At 37.6% G+C, this 23,536-nt stretch overlaps 1 protein-coding gene and 1 long non-coding RNA gene across 2 annotated transcripts in view; one reads left to right on the top strand and one right to left on the bottom strand.

Annotated features, from left to right (window-relative positions):
- The first annotated feature begins 7 nt into the window (after positions 1-7).
- Positions 8-21,896, top strand: LOC135419615 (uncharacterized). The gene is made up of 2 exons (XR_010433061.1): positions 8-471; positions 21,746-21,896. It is a non-coding gene; the product is annotated as an uncharacterized LOC135419615 (long non-coding RNA).
- Positions 11,803-23,536, bottom strand: part of SALL3 (spalt like transcription factor 3) — a 51,036-nt gene continuing 39,302 nt past the window's right edge. The window contains exon 6 of the mRNA XM_064666152.1: positions 11,803-13,573. The gene's annotated coding sequence lies outside the window, so the exon portion shown is untranslated. The remainder of the gene's footprint in view (positions 13,574-23,536) is intronic.

Raw genomic sequence — 23,536 nt, 5'->3', positions numbered from 1 at the left:
TGACGTCACGGTCGGCGCCGGTGACGTCAGGGGGCGGGGGCCCGGGGTAAACAAGGGGGCGGTGGGGTCGGGGCTGGAGCGGGGCCGGCGGCCAGGGGGGGGGTTGCAGCAATGTCTGCGAGTATCTACAGCGGGGGAGCCAAGAGGACAGGGTCTGGCTCTTCTCGGTGGCGCCAAGCAATATGACAAGAGGCAATGGGCAGAAAGTGATGCACAGGAAGTTCCACCTGAGCATGAGGAAGAATTTCTTTACTGTGTGAGTGACCGAGCACTGGAACAGGTCGCCCAGAGAGGGTGTGGAATCTCCCTCTCTGGAGATACTCAAGAACCGTCTGGTTGCAATCCTGTGCCATGTGCTCTGGGATGACCCTGCTGGAGCAGGGAGATTGGACCAGATGACCCACTGTTGTCCCTTCCAACCTGATCCGTTCTGTGATTCTGTGATTTTTCAGCTTCTGAAGTCCCAGAGGGGTGAGCTGCAAAGAGAATGAGCTGTGTGGGTGCCACCTATGTGGCACAGGCAGTTCATGTGGGTGCCCTGAGTTCAGAGCTTAAACAGGAATTGCAGGAGACAAATCCTGCCCTGGCTCTCCTCAGCTCGCCTACTCTTGTGTAAGTTGATGTAGGATCAGCTCCCCTTCCACCTCTTGGAGGGCGAGGGCCAGCTGTCATCTGTGCTGGATGTCAGTGAACACTGATGGGAGCCCTAAGAACAAAAAAAAAAGCACTGTGAATTGATGATGATGGTTTCCTGCCATTGAACAGAGACCGGTATTGCCACTTGTAAATGGACATTCTGTGTATCAGGGAAAATGAACCAAGTCTATAGGATCTCACAGGGGAAAGATCAATACACAAACACCATCAGAAAAAACTGCTTTGGAAGATAGAAGTTTTCATAGACCTACTGTAGGATGTTATCCTTCGGTATTTCTCTGAAATCAGATGGTATGCGGAGCAAAAGGCCTAATACCATCACAGATATGAAAGACTTCACACAAAAGGAAATGCCTATAGCTAAATGAAGTTGCTCTTATGACCCAGACACTTAATATAGAAGTGTTGCTTTACCTTAAGATGTACTTTCTACCTTAGAATAAGGCACCCCAGTTTGCAGAGTACAGTGAAGAATGCTCCCATCTGCTGGAGTGAAGGTTATGGAGCACTGGCAGTGCTTGCCAAGTGCAAATTTCTAAGCAGTGTTTTGACTTTAAGCATATTATGTGTTACTGAATTAACTGACAGACACAGAACACTTGAAACTGAACCAGGAGAGTGGGAACAACAGTTACACAGGAGGCACAAAGCTTATATAAAAGGCAAAAATCAGCTGGGCATGGGGCAAGACTTTGCTGGGTATTCGAAGTGTTGCACTCGGAAATGCCAAAAAGGGGACAGATATTTATTTAACTTTGTAGCTGTGATAATCCTTATAATATTGATGGCGGTACAACAGTAGACTCATAGAATTGTAATTTAGAGTGGAAGGGATGTCCAGATGTCACCTAGACCAAGCCCATGCTCCAAGAGATGGAGTTTGATACCAGGTTGTTCAGGGCCATGTGCAGTGGAGTATTGAACACCTCCAAGGACAGCACAGTGTTTCCACAACTTCTGTGGGCTACCTGTTGCAGTGTTTATCTTGTGATAAACAAATTGCTAATTTCCCATGTTCCTATGTTCCAACCTGGGAAACATGAGATCAGCAATAATTATGCATCTCTGAGAAAAGTCCATGCTCCATCTGCTCTCTATTGTCCCATTACTGACTTATATTCAACCACAAAGTTTCCTCTTAACCTTTTCTACTCCAAGCTGTGCAGGCTGAGCTCTCAACCAGTCCTTATATATCATGTTCTCCAGCCTCCTGACCATCTTAATCACTCTTGTGTAGACTCACTTCAGAATAACAGTGATGAGAAGACCAAAACTGGACAGGTATATACAGGGGGGAAGAGTCACTTCCCTCTTGTACCTGCTGGCTACACGTTTATTAATACTGTACATCTCACAACTTTAAAATTCTAAACTTTCATATTAACAACTATATATTAAGAATCTTCATGTTGCTAATGAAGTTGCTGCAGGTCACTGGGGCCAAGAGAATTTGTTTCCAGTTTACTATTTGATTCAAGCCCCCTGGCAGAGCAGTTTTTGAACTGAACAGAAAGCACTAAATTCACAAGTTAGCAGCCCAAGATCAATCTTCTTGTCTGTGCAGAACTTTGGTTCTGGTTATTTGTTTATATTTCTGATTACTTAATGGATTATTTGGCCTGTAACTATCTTTAATGTTAGTCAGTTATGTGTCTGTGTTTGTAGATTCTGTATGTATAGATAAATACATGATCTAGCATATATAATGAAAGGTTTATTATTGTCAGACTTGTAAGGGCCCCAGCATGAGACAATCATTAGGAACCATAAATGCCACTAGAGTCTTGATTTCTTACTGTCTCATGTATTCTGTAAGCATTATTTTATTTATGACTACTTTAAGGTTTTAAGAGAAAAATACTTCACTGTTACCTGTGTGCAGAGAGGCTTTAATTAGAAAGCCCTCTAAGAAGAGGAAAATGAGTTTTTTAGAAAATCAATGGCCAAGAGAGGGACAAAATGGAATATTTATCATTTTAAATGTATGCAGTTTTGATTACTTCAAATATATGTTTAAAAATTGCAGTTAAGACAGTTGCTGAAAATCTGTCATGATTTCATTTTGATCACTCTAATTGCCTTTTTGCATCAGGATTTTCATAAAACGGTAAAAGCTCTTAAGAGTAGGAATTTTGGTTGTGTGACATCTTTTGTCATTCATTTTTAGATTGTAGTCCTGTTTCATTTTTTGTAAAGAAAATCCTTACATTTATATAGAAGTTTCTTAATGCAAAATTGAGACCTTGGCATATGATATGTAGGGACTTTTTAAGATGCCGCTAGAAAATGTGCCTGCATTTTGAAAATAATATTTCCTTTTCTATTTAAAAATACCAAAAGGTTACAGAATAAACTTGTTCTTGATTCAGATTTTGCTATTCAGGCATTTCAGGCAGATGTTATTTTGCTTTGTGAAAAAAGCTTTTCATTTCAGGAATTAATTTCAATATTAAGTCCTGGTTAGGTAACATTTGTCACTTAAATATCATGATAGCATACATTTATAATGAGTAAATATAACCCCACTCTAAAATAAAATTTCTATATCATCCTTTCCATGCTTCTTTTTTGCATCTTTTTGCATTTATAACAGGTGGCAGAGATCCAGAACCTATGATTTATGGATCTTGTGAACTCTTGGTTTGAGTAAGAATGAGCTGGCATGGAAACTGTTTTGCATTTGTTGCATGTGTCTGCTACAGGTGCAGAACCTATCTGTTGCTAGTTCTACCTGATATCCCCAGAGGGCATTTTATAATAATTTATACTTTCCTTACCATTCTACTTCTGCTGTAAATGTTCAAGGTTAAATGCTCCTTCCCTCCTAATCCTGTTTATGTATCCAGTCTGGGCTAGGGTAAGGGTGGGAAATAAAAGACAGTTTGAAGATAATTCATTCTTCATTATCTTCTTGGAGCCAAATTATAAAATCATTTATACTAAAGTAAATCTGTGGAAGTGATACTAAAATCAGTTTAATATAAAACAAAAGAAACGAGTTTCAGTAAACCTCCCATAGTGTTACATGATACAAAATTTACATTACTTTTATATAGATATTTTCTCACCTGATCCTTCAAATCTCCTTGCATCTCTGTTTTAATTGTGGAACTTTATTCATCAGTGATGAACCAGTTTGGTATCTGTCTTCAAATTTTCAGCAAATTGCAAATTGGTCCAAGATACCTAGAGGCTTAAAAAAAATCACTGGCAGAACCTAAGCACAGCAACACAGAAAGAATCCGGTTGTCCTTATAGGAAGAGCTAAGTGCAGCAAGGAAAACTACACCAAACAAATTTTTACACTGTTAGAGTGAGGGAGCAAAACAAATACAAAACAGAGGAAGCTAAAACAGCTGCAGTTATCAGTTTTAATAATTCTAATAGGAGAGTCTTCATATCTTTATATCAGTAGGATGTAACAAAATGTTGTCTTGCTCTGGGAAAGAACAAAATTGGAGATACTGTTTACTCTGAGAGGATCCTTGTTTTCAAAAATTACTTCTGACTGAAGCTGCATGCAATTCAGTTATACACCAAAATCAATCAGTTTAAAAACAGCAACAAGAAGTAAAAATAATCATATTAAATACTACTATACTATTAAAAACCGTGGGATGCAATAAGTACTGTAAACAAAACACTGATCATATATAAATAAAATACCATTGTCTACATATCTACTAGAAAGAATATCCTATTCCTACACATTTTATTTTTAATATTCACAGCATTCAGTGTTTGTCAATTAATTGTGCTCCCAGCTGTTACATTTCTTTCAGACCTTCCTTCAAGGTCTTCTCCTTGGTAAATGTCAACTCTCTGCATCTCTGCAGGATTTATAGATTGCTAAATCTCTCTTCCACCTATTGTAGTCCATCCTTACCAAACAGTGTGTCCCACCACACTGGCATCACTCCAGCACTGTGCCACCCTCACCTGTATTCCACTAACTCAGTCTTTTAGCATAAAATGCAAGCAATATCTTCTCCAATTAAATCAGTAAAATAATGTACATGTTGTATTTTGGATTTTGCTAGAGTACTAGACAATAACAGATCTGGCTGAAAAGGCATTTTCTGCAGTTCACTTGGCAATAGATGAGGCAAACAAAGCAAATCCTAGAGTACTTAAATAAAATTGGTTTGGAAACAAAGGTACACTTTGGTGACTTCTGATACAAGTATCAGTCATACATTCACTAAAGGTATTAATTGTTGATTGTGGATAAACAAAAGGAGAAAATTATAAATACAATACTCATTATTTTACTGCACTGTTACAGTGACCCTTCAGTGAGAACCATCTAGTAATTGTTCACAGTATCTATTCAGTTATGTTTACCTCTAAGTTAAAAATTGCTTCAAAATATGTTTCAAAATCCCATGCCTTCTAGTTAGCTTCTGAGATACACTTCCTCATCCTCTTAATGTATGTAAATTCAATTCTAGATTTTTATTTCTAGTTGGAGAAAAAAATCCCATGGACTCAAAAATTTTGAGCTGGATTACCAACTTCTGATCTTCTCTTAAAACAAGAGACTATCCAATGAAATGTTCCTATGATCTGTGGTGCAAAATCAACAGCAAAGCATATCAGCACTTTCAAATGACACTTTTTTTTTAATGTTCTCAGTGTGTTTATTTTATCAAATTCCACACTGCTGATATTTCAAATAAATAAATACAGCTGCTTTAACTACTTCTTCAAACTGAAAGAAAATGCACCCATGGATTAATTACAAATTTCATGTTGTTTCAGAGCTTCTGAAAAGGTCATGGAAGGACAAACAAGGTCCAAGTGTAAACTCGAGTATTCAAGTTGTGATTGCTGCTATCAGACTCACTTGGATCTGATTTCCTTTTGCAGTTTCTGTTACAATAGTGACAAAAAAAAAAAAAAGCTTCAAGTGGGATTAGGGGGTCTTTGTTCTGAGAGCTATAAAGAACTCGATGAAGAAAAAGGTTCCCAGATGATAAGTGACAAAATACTGTCTTGTATTGCATATCCTTCAAAAGTCAGAAAATACTTCAAATCTCCTCTTTCTCTGGTATCTGTATGTCTGCCCCAGCCATCAGCTCAGGCTCATAGCAAAGGTTTCTTATTTGCCTCAGACCTGCTTCTGAAACCCATTTTTTCTCAGACATTTTAGCCAGCCACATCTGGCTCCTTTCAAAACCTAAGCATCATCTCTTTGTATACTGATTTCACTCCAAGCAGAAGTTCAAAACTTACAGATTTTTCTTTTCTCTCTTACCCACATAGGAAACATAATTTTCACAGAATCATTAAGGTCATTTCCTCTCATCCTTTCACTTGAAACACGGCAGAATAGATTGACCCCCACCTCACTTACAACCTCCTTTCAGGTAGTTGGAGAGAGTCATAAGGTCCTCCTGACCCTCCTCTTCTCCAGACTAAACCACACCAGTTTCCTCAGCCATTCCACATAGGACATGTTTTGTAGAGCCTTCACCAGCTCTCTGGCCCTTTTCTGGACATGCTCCAGCACTTCAATGTCCTTTTTTGTAGTGAGGGGCCCAGAACTTGCCAAAGGACTCACCAGTGCCTCTGAGTATAGAGGGAGGATCACTTCCCTGGTCCTGCTGGCCACACTATTTCCAATACAGGCCAGGATACCACTGGCCTTCTTGGCCACCTGGACACACTGCTGGCTCATATCCAGCCAGCTATTGACCAGCATCCCCAAATCCTTTCTGCTGAGCCACTCTTCCCCAAGCCTGTAGCACTACATGGGGTTGTTGGGACTCAAGTGCAGGAGCTAACACTTTGCCTTGTTGAAGTTTGTTGTAGCAGTTATCCTTAGCACAATCTTAGCCTCAGAACTGCTACCACACCCTTTTTCTGGTATTAGGAATATCAGCTGCTGCTCTCAGATCAACTCAGCATGAGCTGAAGAGATCACTTTCCTACCTCATCGCTTTCCATGTCTTGTTTCTTTCCATGTCCTCTACCTTCTTCCCCAGTAGTGCACTGAGCAGCAATCTGTTCCCGCTGAACTGATTATTTCTCAGTAAGAGATTGTTTCCTATCACTAATCAACAGATAATTCCAGTGGGTTTTGTCTACTTCTATAATTTGCAAACGTTTTCTCTCATTCCTTAGGAAATTCCCCATAAATGGAAAAAAAAAAAAAACAACAAAAAAAGGTTCATTGCTCTTTTTTACAACTAAGAAGGGTCAGCTTCTTTCTACAAAGCAAACTGAAACCACGGTTGTCCTCAATAATACTGGATAAAGAACATCAGTTTGGTCTCCAAAATACCAGGATGAAGACTGATCAGCCTACAAACATGAGCTCCCTGCAGCTTCCAATATCCTTATCTGGTTCTAATTTATGTAAATCTGGAGGAATTGGTAGCCAAACACAGTTTTTGAAAGTAGATAATGTTGTTGTGAAGAGCCTTAAGACTAAAAAGGAATATGTACCTCATATAGCAGAGTAAATAAGTTATCCACAAAAACTGGCTGTGACAGTATACATTTTTAGTGCATTGCTTAGACATAATACATAAGGTCTGAAATAAATAGGGATTGAAGTCACCAGGGTTTAATTTCTTGGATTACAGAGGCATGGAGTCATAGTCCATGATGTTAGTGAAAATAATTATATAACCAAAATTACAGGTGCAAGATACAACAACCCAACAGACAAAACAAGATTGAAACAACCAGCTAAGGGAAGAGAAATAAAACATGTTGCATAAATTTCTTTTGTAGACTGTATGTACAACTGTAAGGATGATAGAACAGTCAGCTGTGGCTTGCCATTTATCAGTCTTTTGGTAAAAAGAAAGATTTTTCTAACCCCAAATTATCTTTCTATGAAAGGAATCGAAAGGAGTCCATGTCTTGTACAGACTTCGGGGAAATTTATTAAATTAAGTTTTAAAGGCTGAAGAGAAGCAAAGAGAGAGAGAGATGTGCATTGCACCTTTCAGTTAGAAGGCTGGTGGCAAGAAGGAAGCAGGTGAAAAGTCAAGGAAGAAGCTGTATGGAAAAGTGGCACTTTTAGGGAATTTTTCTGCTGTCATAGATTTCCTATTAAAAAAAAAGAAAAAGGCCACAATCCTTTCCATGAATTCTACTGATAGCACAAGATAGGCTATTTTCTGAAGATAGACTTTTGTTTGGGGATTATATGCTTTTTTCCTAGCTTCTTGATTTTTTTTTGGCTTTCTACAAAATCCATGTAAAATAAGGAAAGACATGAATGATCGGTTTTCCCTGAAGTTTTCAAGACAGGTGCTTGAAAATAATTTCACAGACCTCTGGTGCAGTGTTGAAATACAGATTAAAATGATCTGCCTAGAAGCAGATTGAGTTGGGATTAGGACTGTCTCATGCTGTCCTGCCCAGATCATAGGACTAATCCTTTTTTCTATGAAATGTATGGATGGTTATACACATCACTATTAAATATTTATCTTCTAGGAAGCATGTGTTGCGTAGACTTTGCTTTCTTGAAAGAGGCAAGTTGATCAATATTTTAAAAAAGGCTGTGGAGGGGGTGCCCTGCAAATTTTATATGACATTTTCAAGAAAATAAAGGTAACTTTATTTTAAGGCCAAAGACATTTCTTCTGGAAAATAAGAATTAATGTTTTACACCATGTTTCCCTTTGTACTTGTAATGTGCAACATGGTCTCTTAACAAAAGACAAAATTGATGTTATTAGAGGATTCCCATTTGAAGACTTGGCTGAGATGGAAGCATCACTGGTAGAGAGAAGAAACGTATCCTCGGGCTTTCTCTGAAACATGAACAATGTAGATGTGTTGGTACATAAAAGTTGGAATTCAGAATGGGCCTGCAGCCTTAAGCCTCATAGAGTCATAGAATCATTGTATCATTAACTGTGAGGTGAATGGAGTGCGAGTGATTTGAAATTCAGTTTCTCCTCAGTCATCCTGGTCAGCTTCTTGTATACTTAACGGCAAGGAGCCTTTATGCCAATATCTCCACTCCCTTGTAGTGGGTACAGCATGAAAGAATTTTGGCAGACAGCTCAGGCAAGAACACAACTGAAGATTTTGAAAATCAGGGCCTGTAGCATGGCCTAACTGTAAGGGAGTTTGTGGACTTTCATTCAGTTACCTTTGTTCAGTATATATGAGAGTGTGTGTGTGTATATATATCTACACATGCTAGCTAAGAAACTTAGCTAACTAAAGTGACCACTTCCTTCTAGTATTACAAGTTGTAAACTTTCAACCCCAACTTGGTGAAATGAGAAGGTCTTCATCAAATGCCTTCTAAAGAATAGGTCTTCCATTTATAACTGCCTCTCTCATATCAAACCCACTAGGAGAGTAAAAACAGCAATTATTTATAATAACTTTATTGAGTATAATTTCCATCTGTCTTTGAAAGCTCTGCCTGCTGTTTTCAGGCTGTGCATGTTAAACAGAAGTGCTTACACTTGACCTTGCTCTTGATCCACTCTTTGTGCACAGCAGTGCCTTTTTTCTTCTGAAAGATAGGTACAATTTGTGTCCACATAAATTATACTGTACTTGCTATTAACATTCTTTTATCTGGTAAATTACTTACGCTGATTATGTTGAAGACTGTTCTATGAGCTGTTGGTAATGCAGGTCTATGATTTGGATGTAATATGTCATTCTTAATTTAGGACAAGGCTGAAAGGAGATGACAGCTTGCTATAACATATGCAAAAAATCAGGTCCTGGCCACATGCAGTCAGGAAAGGATCTACAGTAGTATTTGTAACAGAAAGTGTGTTCAGCCTTGGCATTTTGGCTAAATTCCAGCTTCAGTAATTATTCTGTCTAAGTCTTCCTACATTTCCAAATGGCTGATTGTAAGATAATAAGAAAGATAATTTCTTTCATGCCTCAGATTCATGGAGCACTTTGGCATAGGTAACCTCCACCCTATACTGCATTGGAGAAATAACCAACAGCAAAAATTAGCTATACTTCCTTCTCTTAACAAATAGTTAAGACTGAGCTAAGATTCATATGATTTACCTTGCTCAGTCAGCCATAAGACTAGAAATGCTACACTAGTGATTTACCAAAAGATATAGAGTTTTGCTCTGGAGTAAGTGTGCTGTGCCTTCAGGGTAAATGGGACCCGTTAGTAGATTAGAATACTGGAGGGCTGCACCTTCTCAAAGAGGGGAGAGAGGACAGGAGAGTTCTAGCTTTCTTTCATGCAATCCCATCTCTTAACAACAGGTTCCAAGCAACTGGTGATTTGACATTGAATAAATCTCACAGCACATTTATGGTGGTGGTATCACATCTTTTTCTCATGCGAGAACCCAAAGGAAAGAAGAGGTAACAAGTATAAGTAGTAAATAAATGGCAAAAAGCAGAAAGAACCCAAACATATTGGGGAAATTGCTCTGCCTTCTTATCTGTTTCTGCACAGTGCTGAGGTCTTCCTTGAAGGTTCTTAGCATGTTTGCTGATTTAAGAAAATTAAGATGAAGAATGCTGTTCTTGCACAGTTTGGCTGCTCTGAGCACCCATTACTGAAAAAGCCTCCTGCTTTTCATTCGCTCAAAGATTATGCTTTCTCCCTGTCACTAAGGAAAATATTAAGACGTTAAAGGCAGATTTCTTCCATGAAGTGCAAACTTCTCACACTTTCATAAGCTAAGATTTTTTTTTTCTAAGACTAGATATTTTCAAAGTAGTTCCAAAATACTACAAATAACAAAAAACAAGATTTTTTTTAAACCGCATATTTCTGAACCATTTTTTGTTATGAGAGTAATAATAAACACATACATATATTCTTATAAAGCCATATGACAAAAAAATAATTGCTCTACATGACCCAAAACCTCCCTTGCTCTTTTCAGTGCAGTTCAGCAAAGAGATGTAGCCTCAAAGTGCCAGTCTCATCGTGTTGCTGCACAGATCTGGCCATCAGTGGATATCCAGTGTCTGAGTCCCAGGAGGCAGGAAACAGCTTTGCAATGCTGAATTTTGTACTATTATTTTTAGAGTTTCAGTGTACTGCAGACATTTGCTTATATTCTTCTTATATCTTCCCTGTGAATGAACTCTTTTAAAACTAAATATCCATTCTCTTTTAAAACTAAATTTCCATTTTCTGAGGAAAGATTTTTAAAATATCTTGTTCTAGAAAAAGTCCATGTAAACATTCACAAGCCACTGTGGACTCTGTCTTGTTCCAGTTGCAGTCCTGCAATATTGAAGCCACTGGGTATTTTGCTAGAAATTTTTGTTCGTATGGTTTATGTTACCATAAGTCATTTTTATGCTGTACAAAATTCTGAAGGGCACAATGTTACACCCTTCCATCCTCTTCAGATGGATAGCCAAGATACCCCTCCTCATTCTCCATCAGTTAAGCAGAGCCAATAGGATTCAGTCCATGTAGCTAAAGGACCATTCTCAGTATTTCAGCTACTTCCATCATTCACATTCAAGAGTTAAGGCAGCTATTAGCTGGTCTGTGCTCTCTTATCTATCCCCAAAACCTGCCCTACAGACCTGTGGTTTGGCATATTTTGTGGACTTATTTGCTTTGTTTGCAAATCTGCTCCTTAGCGACTCTCTCATAAGAGCTCTGCTGCATTTATGTGTCCTCCAGGAACTGGGCAGAGAGAACTCTCACCAATCTTCTATATACATATGTGAAGCTGATTAAACATTACCTCTGAGGGGTAAAGGTGCTTATTTATGAAGAAGGAATCAAAAGACAAGATGTTAATTGACCATATTTTACTTATACTTTTGTGCAAGGGGGCTAACCAAAGTATCTCACTTCCTGCATGCAGTATACACAGACCACTACTGCATACAGATTCCCAGTTCTCTCTATGGCCAGTACATAAAGAAAAGGCAAGAAGGAAGAAGCTGGAAGAAAGGTTTGGCTCCTCTTGTCAGCAGAGTTCTGCCTCTGCAAATGGAAATGCTACCTTAGTCCCCTTCTCGATCAAGGAAAATATGACATAAGCTAGGCTTATCAAAAACATACAGATAAAATTGTGTTTATGAAAAACTGGATTCTCAAATACATATTTTCAAAAGTCTATCCAATAGTTAAAAGGAAAGACATGAAGTATTTTTCTAAGAGCTTTGAGAAAACTAAAAGAAAAATCAAACTGTGTTCAACCACATTATCAAAGTTTCTGACAAAGACTAAAAAACATGAGTGAGGCAATTTTAGGTTCACTAAGATGCTTCTGAGATAGCACAGCTGTTTCTCTGTCCCACACTGAGTTTTTATTGCAAAGCCACAGTGTAATGTAGCAGATCTTCTAAATGGCATTAAAAAAACCCTTCTCCTCAAAATAAAAATATCGACAGCCTAGATAAGAACAAGCTAATTTTCTCTCTTTATCAATTAAGTTTCCAAGAATACATGACATAGGAATAAGTTTATTTTTGTCTGATGATGCTGAAATCCTCATTGTGTTTGTTTGCTGTATTACTCGTGATTGAATAGTTAAGCATACAGTCTTAGCAATAACAAAATCTTGTTTAAAATGTTTGCCCTACATGTATTTTTAAATTATTAAAACAAATAACTTAGGCCACAGAACGCATGGCAGGTGATCAATGAATGTGGAGGTTAAATGAAAGTCTCCTGAGCTTGGTGCGACAGACAGCTGAAGTACCTGTGCCATCATATATTTCATGTAAGAAAAAGATGAGGCACTTTGGATCATCACATCTGCAGTGAAACATTAATCTTGAAAAATATATTTTGAGCTCAAGAACTACCTTTGCAGCTTATTAACTTCTATAGGTACTTTCCCCTCATCATTCCTAAAAAGGATATTATTGATGTAGGTTGCTCCTTAAAGACACAAATACTTTGTGAAGGATATGTAGATACGTATTTTTATGAACAACCTCTTTGAACCATAACATCTGCTGGGGCTTTGAAGCATCCCAATACCATTATCAGCTGTTGTATTCAATCAGCCCCCCATTATTTATCTCAGTCAGTGATTGTTTATTTTTTGTTCAGAGACTTTGTGCTACGATGGATTAAATTTTAATATCAACAGTGTAAATGAGTAGCTGAGAACAATAAAAATTTCCTTTCTGTCATAACTCAAAAATATTTCCACAGGCATCCATTATTTTCAATTGTGAAAGGGTTTGGTATGTAGCTTTTCCAATTCTTCATGAAACTAGATAACATTTACTTATTCCAGATGTTGCCTGCTATTAAAAATCAGAAACAAAGCAACATTATGAGATTATTATTTTATTTCTGTAGCATCTTGCACTGGGTATTATTCTTGCCTCTCTTTGTTTCAAATAATGTAATTAGTTCTCTTATATCAAATCATGATGTAAGCCAAAACTGTATAACTATATAGTATTTTTATTATTGCTACTGTCATAATTTAATGTTAGTGCATGACCGAGAATCTGACTCAACACAAAGGCATATGCAAGAGGCAATAAGCTGCATGCAAACAGGAGAAAACCTATTAACACTGCAAAGGTTTTTGAGGTCTGCCTTCTTTAAATGACACAGTTGTTGAACACATTTTTTGGTGCTACAACACATCTAGTCTTTCTTTTTGCCATATGACCACTCCTCCAGGCAACCAGCGTGCCAGATCAGACAGGTTTCAGAGCTGTCGAGCTTCCCCCCAGTGGAAAAGTGAGATTGCGCATGATTTGGGTACTGCTGAGCACATGCCTCCTGTCACAACTAGCTCAGCTCTCCCAGGTTGTTCAGATCATGGTACCCCATATTGTTATAAGTTTTCCAGAAGTGGTAACCAAGAAATACCATGAATGCATGTGCTTTATCTTCATTCTGGTGAAGAATTTTCAGAACCTCTTCAGGCACTTTTCCAATTTCCTATGGTTTTTCTCCCAATGAATTTTCCTTCGGTTGCAATTGTTATTTATTATATCCATTGCTCTGAAAAATAATTAGGATTAAAAAAATTCTTTAATAACTGTATATTGTAATTAAAAAATTCTACCCTTTACAAGGATGAAACACTTAAAGTGAACTTCCAAAGGTAATGTTGGCTTTTGCTATTATTCTCAACCTAATGTAATCTAAAATAGCAGCAGTTCCTCGATCTTTTCTCTTTCTAATCTGCTCTTCTGCCCAATTGCTCTCCCCATTAAGGACATTTTTCTAATAGCAAGTCTAAATGTTTCCTCTCTTAGTTTCAGGCCATTGCTCCTTATTCTACCAGAAAGTATTTATATTCTGTGATCATTTCTCCCTTGAGTCTCAGTGTTTTCTAGGCTGTATAAATATCAGAAGCAACCACACTGCAGGGTATCACTGCATGTGCTGAGGTACACCAGTCCTCTAGATGGTTCATATCATGCAGGGTGTAACACATGCTCCAAGGCAAGCACTATAAGTGTTTCTATGCTTTTCAGGCTCTTGCTTTCACTGAGTCCTCATAAATGCTTGCACTTTGAGGAGTAGGATTCTTTTTCTGCTTGGCAAAAAACCCTCCAAAACAAATGATTAATTCCCTTTCAAAGTTGCACAAAGAAAAAACCAAACAAAACAACCAAAAAAAGTCCCCAAATCTCAGCATTTCTCTATTAGTCTGGTTTGGCAAGACAAAAAATAGCATCATTGTTTGACCTCCAAAGCCACACAGGCTTTTAAGTGCAGCTCTATACACTTTATGATGACATTTAGTTACACTAAACACAGACTATTTTTTTCTTAAGACTCCTGGGTTCGCTATGTCAGGCAAATCATTAGACTCTCCACACCTCTTCTTTCCATGCTAACGTTCACCTCCGACACACTAGTTCTACTCTCCCAGGTTATGTGGATGGAATTCTCTTCTCCATCCTGCCCCTAAATTCATTACTAAATCTCAGGCATCCTTTCTGTCCTCAGTCTGAATCCCTTACTCTCTCAGTCAAAGTCTATCCCAAGGCCTTCCAGTTTAATCTTTCAGATCCTTACCCCATTTCATTTTCTCCTTATCATTCTAGTCTAGACCCTTGTTCTTTCTCCCTCCTATTCCACCCAGGCATTTTTCTCCTTTGTACATGGGAAGCCTTGAAAGGGCAAGAAGGGATGTGCCTGATCACATTTTTGGTACCACAGGAGCCAGGAAGAACATTTGTAAAAAGCTAGAGCACACTCACTGTAAAGATGCCTTTCCATTAAGGCAGCAGCCAGCCTAACAACTGTGCAAAGAGCATATGAAGACAAACATTTTCTAAAGACTTATGATGGGGCCAAATCTGGGCAGTTAATGTGCAATAATGACAGAAGACACATCCCTGAAAGAAAATGCTGCAGTACCCCATCAGGCTTCAAATCACTTTTCCTAGCCATGACCATAAAGATATCACAGTGAAAGAATTCCATGCACAGTTAATATAGGCAAAGTGATGTGCTTTCCCTACTCTCATTTTTAGAAGCAACAGAAATGTTTTTCCAGTGAGCAAGCAAATAAATCCCACCTTCTCCAAATTCTCCATGGTGCATGTCTTTGATTAAAAGTTTAGTGAAATTGTAGACAACTGATAGTAGAATCTTTATACCACAGGGGCAGGCCATCCTTCACTAGAGGCTAACTTAAAAAATCCTATAATATTCTCATTTTTTTTAAAGCCTAATTCTTCTTCTTATATTACTACTCTGTATTTTATACAATTATAGAATAAATATATTCTATTCTATATCATTATATGGATTATTTTAGATAGTATTTAGAAAAAATTAACACTAAAGTCCAAAAGACTTATTTGATATGTACGTACTTGGAGATGAGTGGAAAATCTGATTTGGGCTGTCCTCCATTTCAGTATTATTATCTTGCATGGAGAATTCCAGCTGTAGGTATGGTATTTTTAAATAGGTGGTGCTGCTATCTAGGTTTCCTATCATACTTATTCACACAGAAAGAAAACAGCAGCAATGATAATACGTAAAGTTAAATATTTTAGTATGCTGTCTTCTGAAACAGATTTTTTAAAAAATTATTTGCCAACTAACTTTCCCCTAGGTCATGTCACTTAATAAAGTTAATCACTTTATGCTTGAAGTTACATTCACTTGTACTGAATCAGGCAATTGCTCAATGTGCCTGCAAAGCAGTCCATCATATGTATTTTTATCCCATCCTCTCCTATCTCCTCTGTGATCTCTGTATTTCTGAAGATGAGTAGGTTTACTTTTGCAGTTAGAAGTCTGATCTGAGGGGCACTGGACGTGTTTGGACAACCACAACCATTAATTTGGTGTTTAATCTGTAACGGAACATACTTCACCTGGAGATAATTTTTTTTCCAATTCACTTCCTTTCCCTGGAAGTCACTGGGTGCTACATGGCTGGATGAAAAGCTTTGTCTTTCACCTTGGGGAGCTGACTGGAGCACTGATCTGATACTCAGCTGAGTGACATCCCAGTTACTTAGAAACTAGCCTAATCCTTAATTTTCTGGCCTAGCACAAAGCATGGATTCGATACAAGCAGCTGTGTGCATCTACCATGCACCAATTTATCATGTAGGAGAAAAAGAGGAAAAGGGAGGATATAAAGTCCACTGTACCAGATCACTTATGCACTCTCATCACCTAACATTCTGCAGCATGCAATGGGCAGATGAGCTGTATAAACCTCAACATATATATATATGACCGCACCCTGATCAGTATGTAAAGTACGTATGTATGTGCCCTGTTCTTTCCAGCTCTTGCACCTCCTTCAGCATTGTACAGAAAGGATATTTAGTTCCCATTTTTCTTATTCTGGAAGCAAATCCCTCCTTCTTCAGCTTCAGTTTCCAGGAGACTGCTCAGGCACCAGACTGCTGAACCACCAACCCGAACACAGAGGAAAAAGCCCTTGTTCCTAGCAGAGCCTGATTTCATTTATAGAAGAAGTGCTACTCTCCCTAACTTATTTGGGGAAGCTCTACTTCCTTCATGATTTTATTATCTTTGGCAAGAAAAACCCTTTCACAGCAGATGTTTATGGATTTGTGCTAATGACCCCCTTGTCAGCTTTCTGCAGCCTTGGAAATTGTCAGCAAGGAACCATTGAAGTCCTGGCCAAAAATCAGATGATTGGATAGCAAACATTTAGATATAGAATAAGATTGTTACTGGAAAAAAAATAAAAAAGAATATCCAGAATCAGGAGTTTGAAGATACCCAGCAGCAACCACCTGCCCAGCCTGACCATCAGCAGCATAGACCAGGAAGCACCTGTGCTGGAGAAGCTGACAGAAAGCAGAGTCCTGGGAATTGAGACACTAATCAACACCATTAAACAGGCATCCACCTGTGCCTTCTAAGACTTGTATACTTTTCAGAATAGGTCCAACAAATTGATGAAGATAGAGGATCACAAGACCAGTCCTTTCCAAGCTGTTCCAATGAGCAGGTGGAAATTTGGATTCAACAGACATTTGAACTTAATCAGCCTTAACTAACACCTTGGCTAGAAACTAAATCTTGAGGTTTGTGGAAGACATGGAAGATTTGGCTAAAGAACAGGGAGTAGTCAACAGGATTGAGTCTAGCCATTGGAGAATATTGCCTCTTTAAACAAAGCTAATATTTTTTTGTACTGAATCCATGTTTCAGTTTAGTTCTCTATCTCCTCCTGAATGTAGATATTATAAAATATGCAAATAATTAGGGATAATGGTACAGTCTTTGGGTGAGGGAATATTGTTTTGTCCCTAAGGTTATAATTAACTAAGGGCATAGCCAAATGAAGAATACATAGGAGTATCATAAACTGTTAACCTGTCTTTGTCTTCCCTAATTAAAAATTAATACTTTGACCCCTTGCTAAAATCAAGGTTCAAGTGTTGCAGCACTGTTATTATGTAATGATCTAAGCTGTTGCCATCCAGTAGTTCATTAAAATAAATTAAAAAAACCCATGAATTTCACCACTTTCTCCTCCCTAAGCAAAAGAAGAAGGGGCTCTGAATTGTTCACTGCAAAAGCAATTGTGGCAGTTTGGGTTGTTGTCACCCCTACACTTTCCTCAGCTACCTCTCGCCGTCAGTCCTTTACAGACATTATAAATGTTCCCATAAAACACACTGCAAAACACCCCAAAAAATGTGCATACTGTTTTTATATATATAATACCAGATAAGAAAAAAGCTGGTCCAACCGTCACCTTGCGCACAGTTCACTTTCCTAAAAACAGACGTCTTTTTTTAAAGATGTCCAAGACCTCTACAAGGGCCCAGCAAACATGATACAGGGCTAGAAGAGGTCTACACATTTCTGAAGTGGTGGCCTAAGAGAGATACGTGAGGGCATCTCAGATGACACTATATTCATATATATGGGAAACAGAATCAAGCCTCTCATGTCCTAGTAAATGCCACTTCTGGTCATCTTGGCCACAAGGATGAATTAATGCAAACATGTTCACTACCTCTTGGGTTGGCAACAGCCAGCTTGGACTTTTCTTTTGCTTTTTTTAGGTGTGATCATTAAAAAAAAAAAAAAAAAAAAAAGTACTTCAGCATGTTACTTAATATTTCTTGAAGCTAGTTTCTTCTTAGTTTAGACATACTTCTGTTTTTAAGGGAATGGGCACACTACTGTGTAAGGCTCTTATTCAAGAGACGACCAGAGAAACTAGACAAAGTAGCCTCCTAATTATGCATATCTTAGCTTTATCATTCAGCTTTGCCCCTTATAAACTACAGGTCTTGCCATTCACTTACATCCTAATTATTGATGGAGTTTCTTTTAACTCTTTGGTTTGCAAAGCTGACATGTTGGTTTTCTTCACAGAGGTATTTCAAGATGGGTAGCTGTTGAGGAAAAAGGCACTGTAAATAAGCCTATTTTTAAAAATATGAAAGAGACTGTCCCTAACATAATTCAGAAAAAATATACAAACCTCACCTTTAGTAAGCTTTTGCAAGATTTCCCCGAATCTAGCATTCTCAATGTAAGAAACCAAAAGTAACTATATTTTTCTTTAGTAATGAAGTAGTCTTTGTCTTCATTTCCCTGAGATAAAGGCATTTTTGCAAGCCTTTAGGAGCATCACAGAAATTTTCTTTTTTTTTTTAAATGTTTAGTGACCTGTGACAGCTGGACATGGAATTCTCTGTTTTTCCCTAAGTAAATTCCTATTTCAGAAGAAATATTTTGACAGCAAAAATCCCCACACTAGATAAAAATTATTATCTATGAACATATAAGCTTGCAAAAATAAAACTGTCAAATTATTAATCAACTCACACAACAGTCAGTCACTGAATATGGTTTTCTTTAATTCCTAATGGATTTTTAAGACAAAATCTGTTCCAGCCTATAAGTAGTTGTTCTTAAAGCAATCTGCATAAATTACTTGTAAGGTAGCTAGAGAAAGAATAGGACTTTTTTGCAATGCCACATTATTTCCAACAAACAACCTCAGTTTGTACCAAAAAACAAAAACTGCAATAATACACAAAAGTAGTATTTTAACTGCATAGGTTAGATTACTTTAACAAAATGTCAAGTTCATGCCCATTCCACTTATTGCTTTGAATAGGTTTGTATTGCCATGGAAAAGCATTAGAGAGATGAATAGTTCTTGAGAAATGTAGAGACCAGACACCAGAATACAATAAAAAAAATAGAATTTAATAGAGGATGATAGGTGTTCTGTTCAAATTCTAAAGAGAGTTCCCATAAGGACTGCATGAGCTACTGAAATATTATCCACATTTTACAGGAGTTTCAGCCGCATATGTGATCAGCAAGGACATGTATGTGCCTAGAGCTCTTCACACGTTGGTCTTTTACTAATTCAGGGCAGGATTGTAAAGGCCCATATTATAGATGTCTTCTGCTCATCTAGTTGAGCATAGAGTCAAGACCACACAGGTGCTAAATGTCAGACATTGCACCCAATCGGTACCTGTTTTCATGACCAAAGGAGTCAAGAGACTGAGCTGAGATACAGCTCTGTACTACTAGATTTAAGAAAAATGAGTCCTATGCTGTTGTGCATCTTCCATGTGTTACTTTCTGGTGAAGGAGTCAAGTAATGGCAACAACCTTCTTCATTGTCCTGCTCCTCACTTCTGGGCTCTCCTCCATTACTTTTCTTTGGTTTGTGTGAAGGAGTCATTGCCCTCAGCAACATTACCAGCAGACCCAGGGGAAAAGACCTTGAAAGCTGAATAACCAAAATGGATCTTGATTCCATGCAGAGTTACCTAAATAAAGCTGTAATTCTTAGTTATGCTAAACACCAATGGGTCTGTGTGCCTCCAGAAGAATGCTGAAATATTCAGCTGTGGAAACGTTGTACAACATCCTTCTGGTCTGTGGAATGAGGAAGAAATAGTTTTGTGACCTGCTTATAACATTTAATGCTCTAATTACATCATCTTTCTTCCAAGAAATAGACAGCCACGTCTCATACTACCAGTTTTACCTAAAGAAAGATATCAGAACCATCATTTTAATGTTTGTATCTCATTAAAAAATCTGTTTTCTTTTTTTTTCCAAGTTACACTGAGGATTGTTAGACTGTAGCATCTTGCCAGCCTCTGAACCTTCCTCAGCAGTTCTTATTTTCCCCATTGACTTTAGTGGGAGTTTTGGACTTTTCTAAATTAACTGTAAACATTCAGCTAAAAGAGCTAGACAGCATTGTGTGTGGCTCAAATGAAGCCATCTGCTCAATGTGCAGCTGTACGTTAAAAATGAAAATAAAACCACCATTAACAAAAACAGAGTGTTTTAGGAAGTATTAAGAGATGGAATAGAAGACACTTTATAGAAGACATTTATCATATGGTCCTATAAATCAATAGTTACCCTTCAGTTTTGATCCTGCTTACTGTCTGTCAGCACTTCTCACAAAACAGGGCAGAAATACAATAAACTGAAAGGACTTACAGGCAAGTGATCAGAGGCCAGGAAATAATTCCACATGGGGAGAGATTAGGTCTGTTTATGAGGCAGACGAATAAGAGGTGACATGATATAATTATCTTAATATCATTATAATCCTAGCATGCTAGTGTAAATTCTAGCAGTCAGTTACTCCTTATCATTAAGTTGCACTACAAAATTGAGGAGACACCCTATGAAATAAAAATAACACAGTTAAGATTACTGGCAATGTTTCTATGTTGTATAGATATTCTTTGGATCTCCAGGTCAAAAAGTACTGTTGAAGAAAAAGCTTTGTAAAATCAAAAGGGATTTAGAAATACATATACATTAATGCTTCCTACTAATCTGTTACAATGAAAGTTGGTAAGGGACCAACAAACCCTCACTTTCTGAGGACCCAAATCCCTTGTGCCTGCTCACCAGTGGGGTGCCATATCCAAAGAACTTAATTCCTTGAGATTTTAATTCCTCATTTTAAAAAGAGATCTGGCCTAACAGAGCAATTGGTGCAATATGATTATAATAATAACCAGTGCATGTGGGCTCTGAGGACAATTGTCTGGCAGCTTTTAAACTGAGTAAGTTCCTCTTTACTCTGCAGTGAATATACATCAGTGGGGTTGGGCATTCTGCCAGATCTAAGCATACTTTAAAAATTGCTGAGCATCTAGTGGAAAGTTCCTTGCCCATCGCAGAGGGGTTGGAGGTAGGTGATTTTCTATGTCCCTTCCAACCCAAACCATTCTATCATCCTATAATTCTATGAACTTGATCAGACATCCCTAAACTTAACTCTAAACAACTTGGAATAAGCTTTCCTGCAGTCAGAAAAAAATCTACCCCCATTATCAAAGTAAGATGCATTCCATCTGATGGGAGTAATTTCTAAAGCAATGTTTTCACTTCCCATCATTCAACTTCTATCCATCGGAGCAGCTGTACCACAGAAACCATTTTAGCTCCAGTTAAGACAACTGAAGAAGGTGATGACCACTATCAAGCGGCCTTGTCCTTGTGCTAATTTATTTGGTGGGTACCTCAGGATATTTCCATATTGCTAATGTACAGGTCATATTCATGTGAAAAAAGTCTATAGTCAACTGGACTACATATATATTTCCATGTGCACATAAGCATGAATAAAAGCTGCAAACAGGAATTATGGTTGGTGTATATGCTTTAGCACGTCTTCCTTAATTTGCCTTCTGATGTTTGTCTCAGGTAACTAAAATTCAGCCATGACATGATGATAAGAGAAGTGACTCCCAGGACATTTTTTCCTCTTTTCCCCCTTGACTGATGGTTTTAGTATGCATTTTTCTTCTGAATCTTACTTTAGGAATTAAATAAAGGTATCACATAGAGAAATATACCCACTGTGTTATAGGATGTTTTATTTCCAAATTGTGCTGCTCCATCATAAAGCGTTCTAAGAGGATTTTTTTATTTATTAATTTCTGCATTGCTGAAAATACAGTAATCTCACTTTCACCAATCCTGTGCAAACATACTTGCTTCATCAGGAGTTAAAATCTGTCCATATGCCTCTTGCCTTGTACCCAAAGTCTGGCTGAGTAGCGAAATGCACAAGAAAAAAACCAATATATTGAAATATCTGTTTCACAGCCATGAACATCTGTCTCCTCTTCAAAAGTAACATAGTGTAATCTGGATATGTATTCCCAGAGTGGGACTTTGGTAATTCAGATTAGAAGCAATTCTTGATGTTTTAAGGAGCCTTTTTATTACAAAAACAATTACACAACCCACCAGCACAGTACACAGAAAGGGAAAAGTAGAAGTTTATTTAGCAAGAAGGCTCCTGACAGATGCCAGCACAACTGGGGCAGCTAAATTGGCTTTTATCAATAACTCTTTCATCCAGCTTGTAAAAAAGCCTTCTGGGTCTGAGCCCTCAGCTATGCCCTAAGCATATTCAGGCATACGACCACCCCAACATTTCATGTGTGGCTTAAGCATACTAGTTCATCCACTTTTTTCCCCAAAGCTTTTTTATCTTTCATAACTGCTCTTCATTATTGCTTTATCTCCTTTGTAGTGAGTACTGACATCAGAAAATATTTTTAATTCCAATCCTGTATTCTGTGAAGTTCAGTCACTTTTGAGCAATGTATTTTTGTATTTTGAGCAATGACATCTTTGCTTTCCTTGGGCCGAGTTGTTCGGCACGAGCATATATGTATCTCCAGGTTTTAATACAAGAACTCAAAGTTTAATGGTTTTGCATGTGGACAGGATTTCCTTGAGTTTCCTGACTTGCAGTAAAGTCTCTAACTTCCCTCCTACTTCCTTTCGTCCCTTTCTCCATACCCAAGAGTGACAAAATGCCTACCTTGATTTTCAGTCAAGTTTAATTAAAATTGGTGATTACCTTTGGATGGTTTATTTTGAGGTCATTGTCTGGTAAGCTTCATAGCCTGGAACAATGCTTTGCTCTGAACTCTTATTTTTTAAACTCCACTGATCCTATTTCTAAGTAAATTTAAGCCATAATATTAAATTAAGGAATAATGTAAATATAGGTCAGGCTGCATTTTTACAAAACTGTAATGTGTAAAAAGCATTCATCCTATAGACAGCACCTTTAAAAGAAGTCAAATTTGCACGAACAATTCAAAATAAAAAGTTTAAGATATCCATTTCTTCCCATAGTAATGTACACTCTCTGTTTCAGCACTGGTGTAGTCTTCGTGAGCAGCCTTTTGATTTAATATCATTACTCATTAAATTAATATTAAAAATACATGAAATACAGCTGTTTGACTTGGGTTTGCTTAAATTGTCTTTTTTAATTTGCCTAAATTAATAATTATAAATATTTGGAAGTCAGGAAAGTGATAATTTATTACATAGAAGGCCAAAGTTTATTCAGTTACAATTGCAAATAGCCTATTAGTCTTAAGTGCAGTTGTGGAGTTGCAGCTGAGAAAAGTTTTGAACTGTACATAATTTTCTACAAGATAATTTTCCTGCTATTAAGAAGCATAAAAC

The sequence above is a fragment of the Pseudopipra pipra genome, chromosome 1, assembly GCF_036250125.1.
Source record: "Pseudopipra pipra isolate bDixPip1 chromosome 1, bDixPip1.hap1, whole genome shotgun sequence".
NCBI lineage: Eukaryota > Metazoa > Chordata > Aves > Passeriformes > Pipridae > Pseudopipra > Pseudopipra pipra.
Note: the sequence above shows the minus strand (reverse complement) of the source record. Positions and strands in the feature narration are given on the sequence as shown.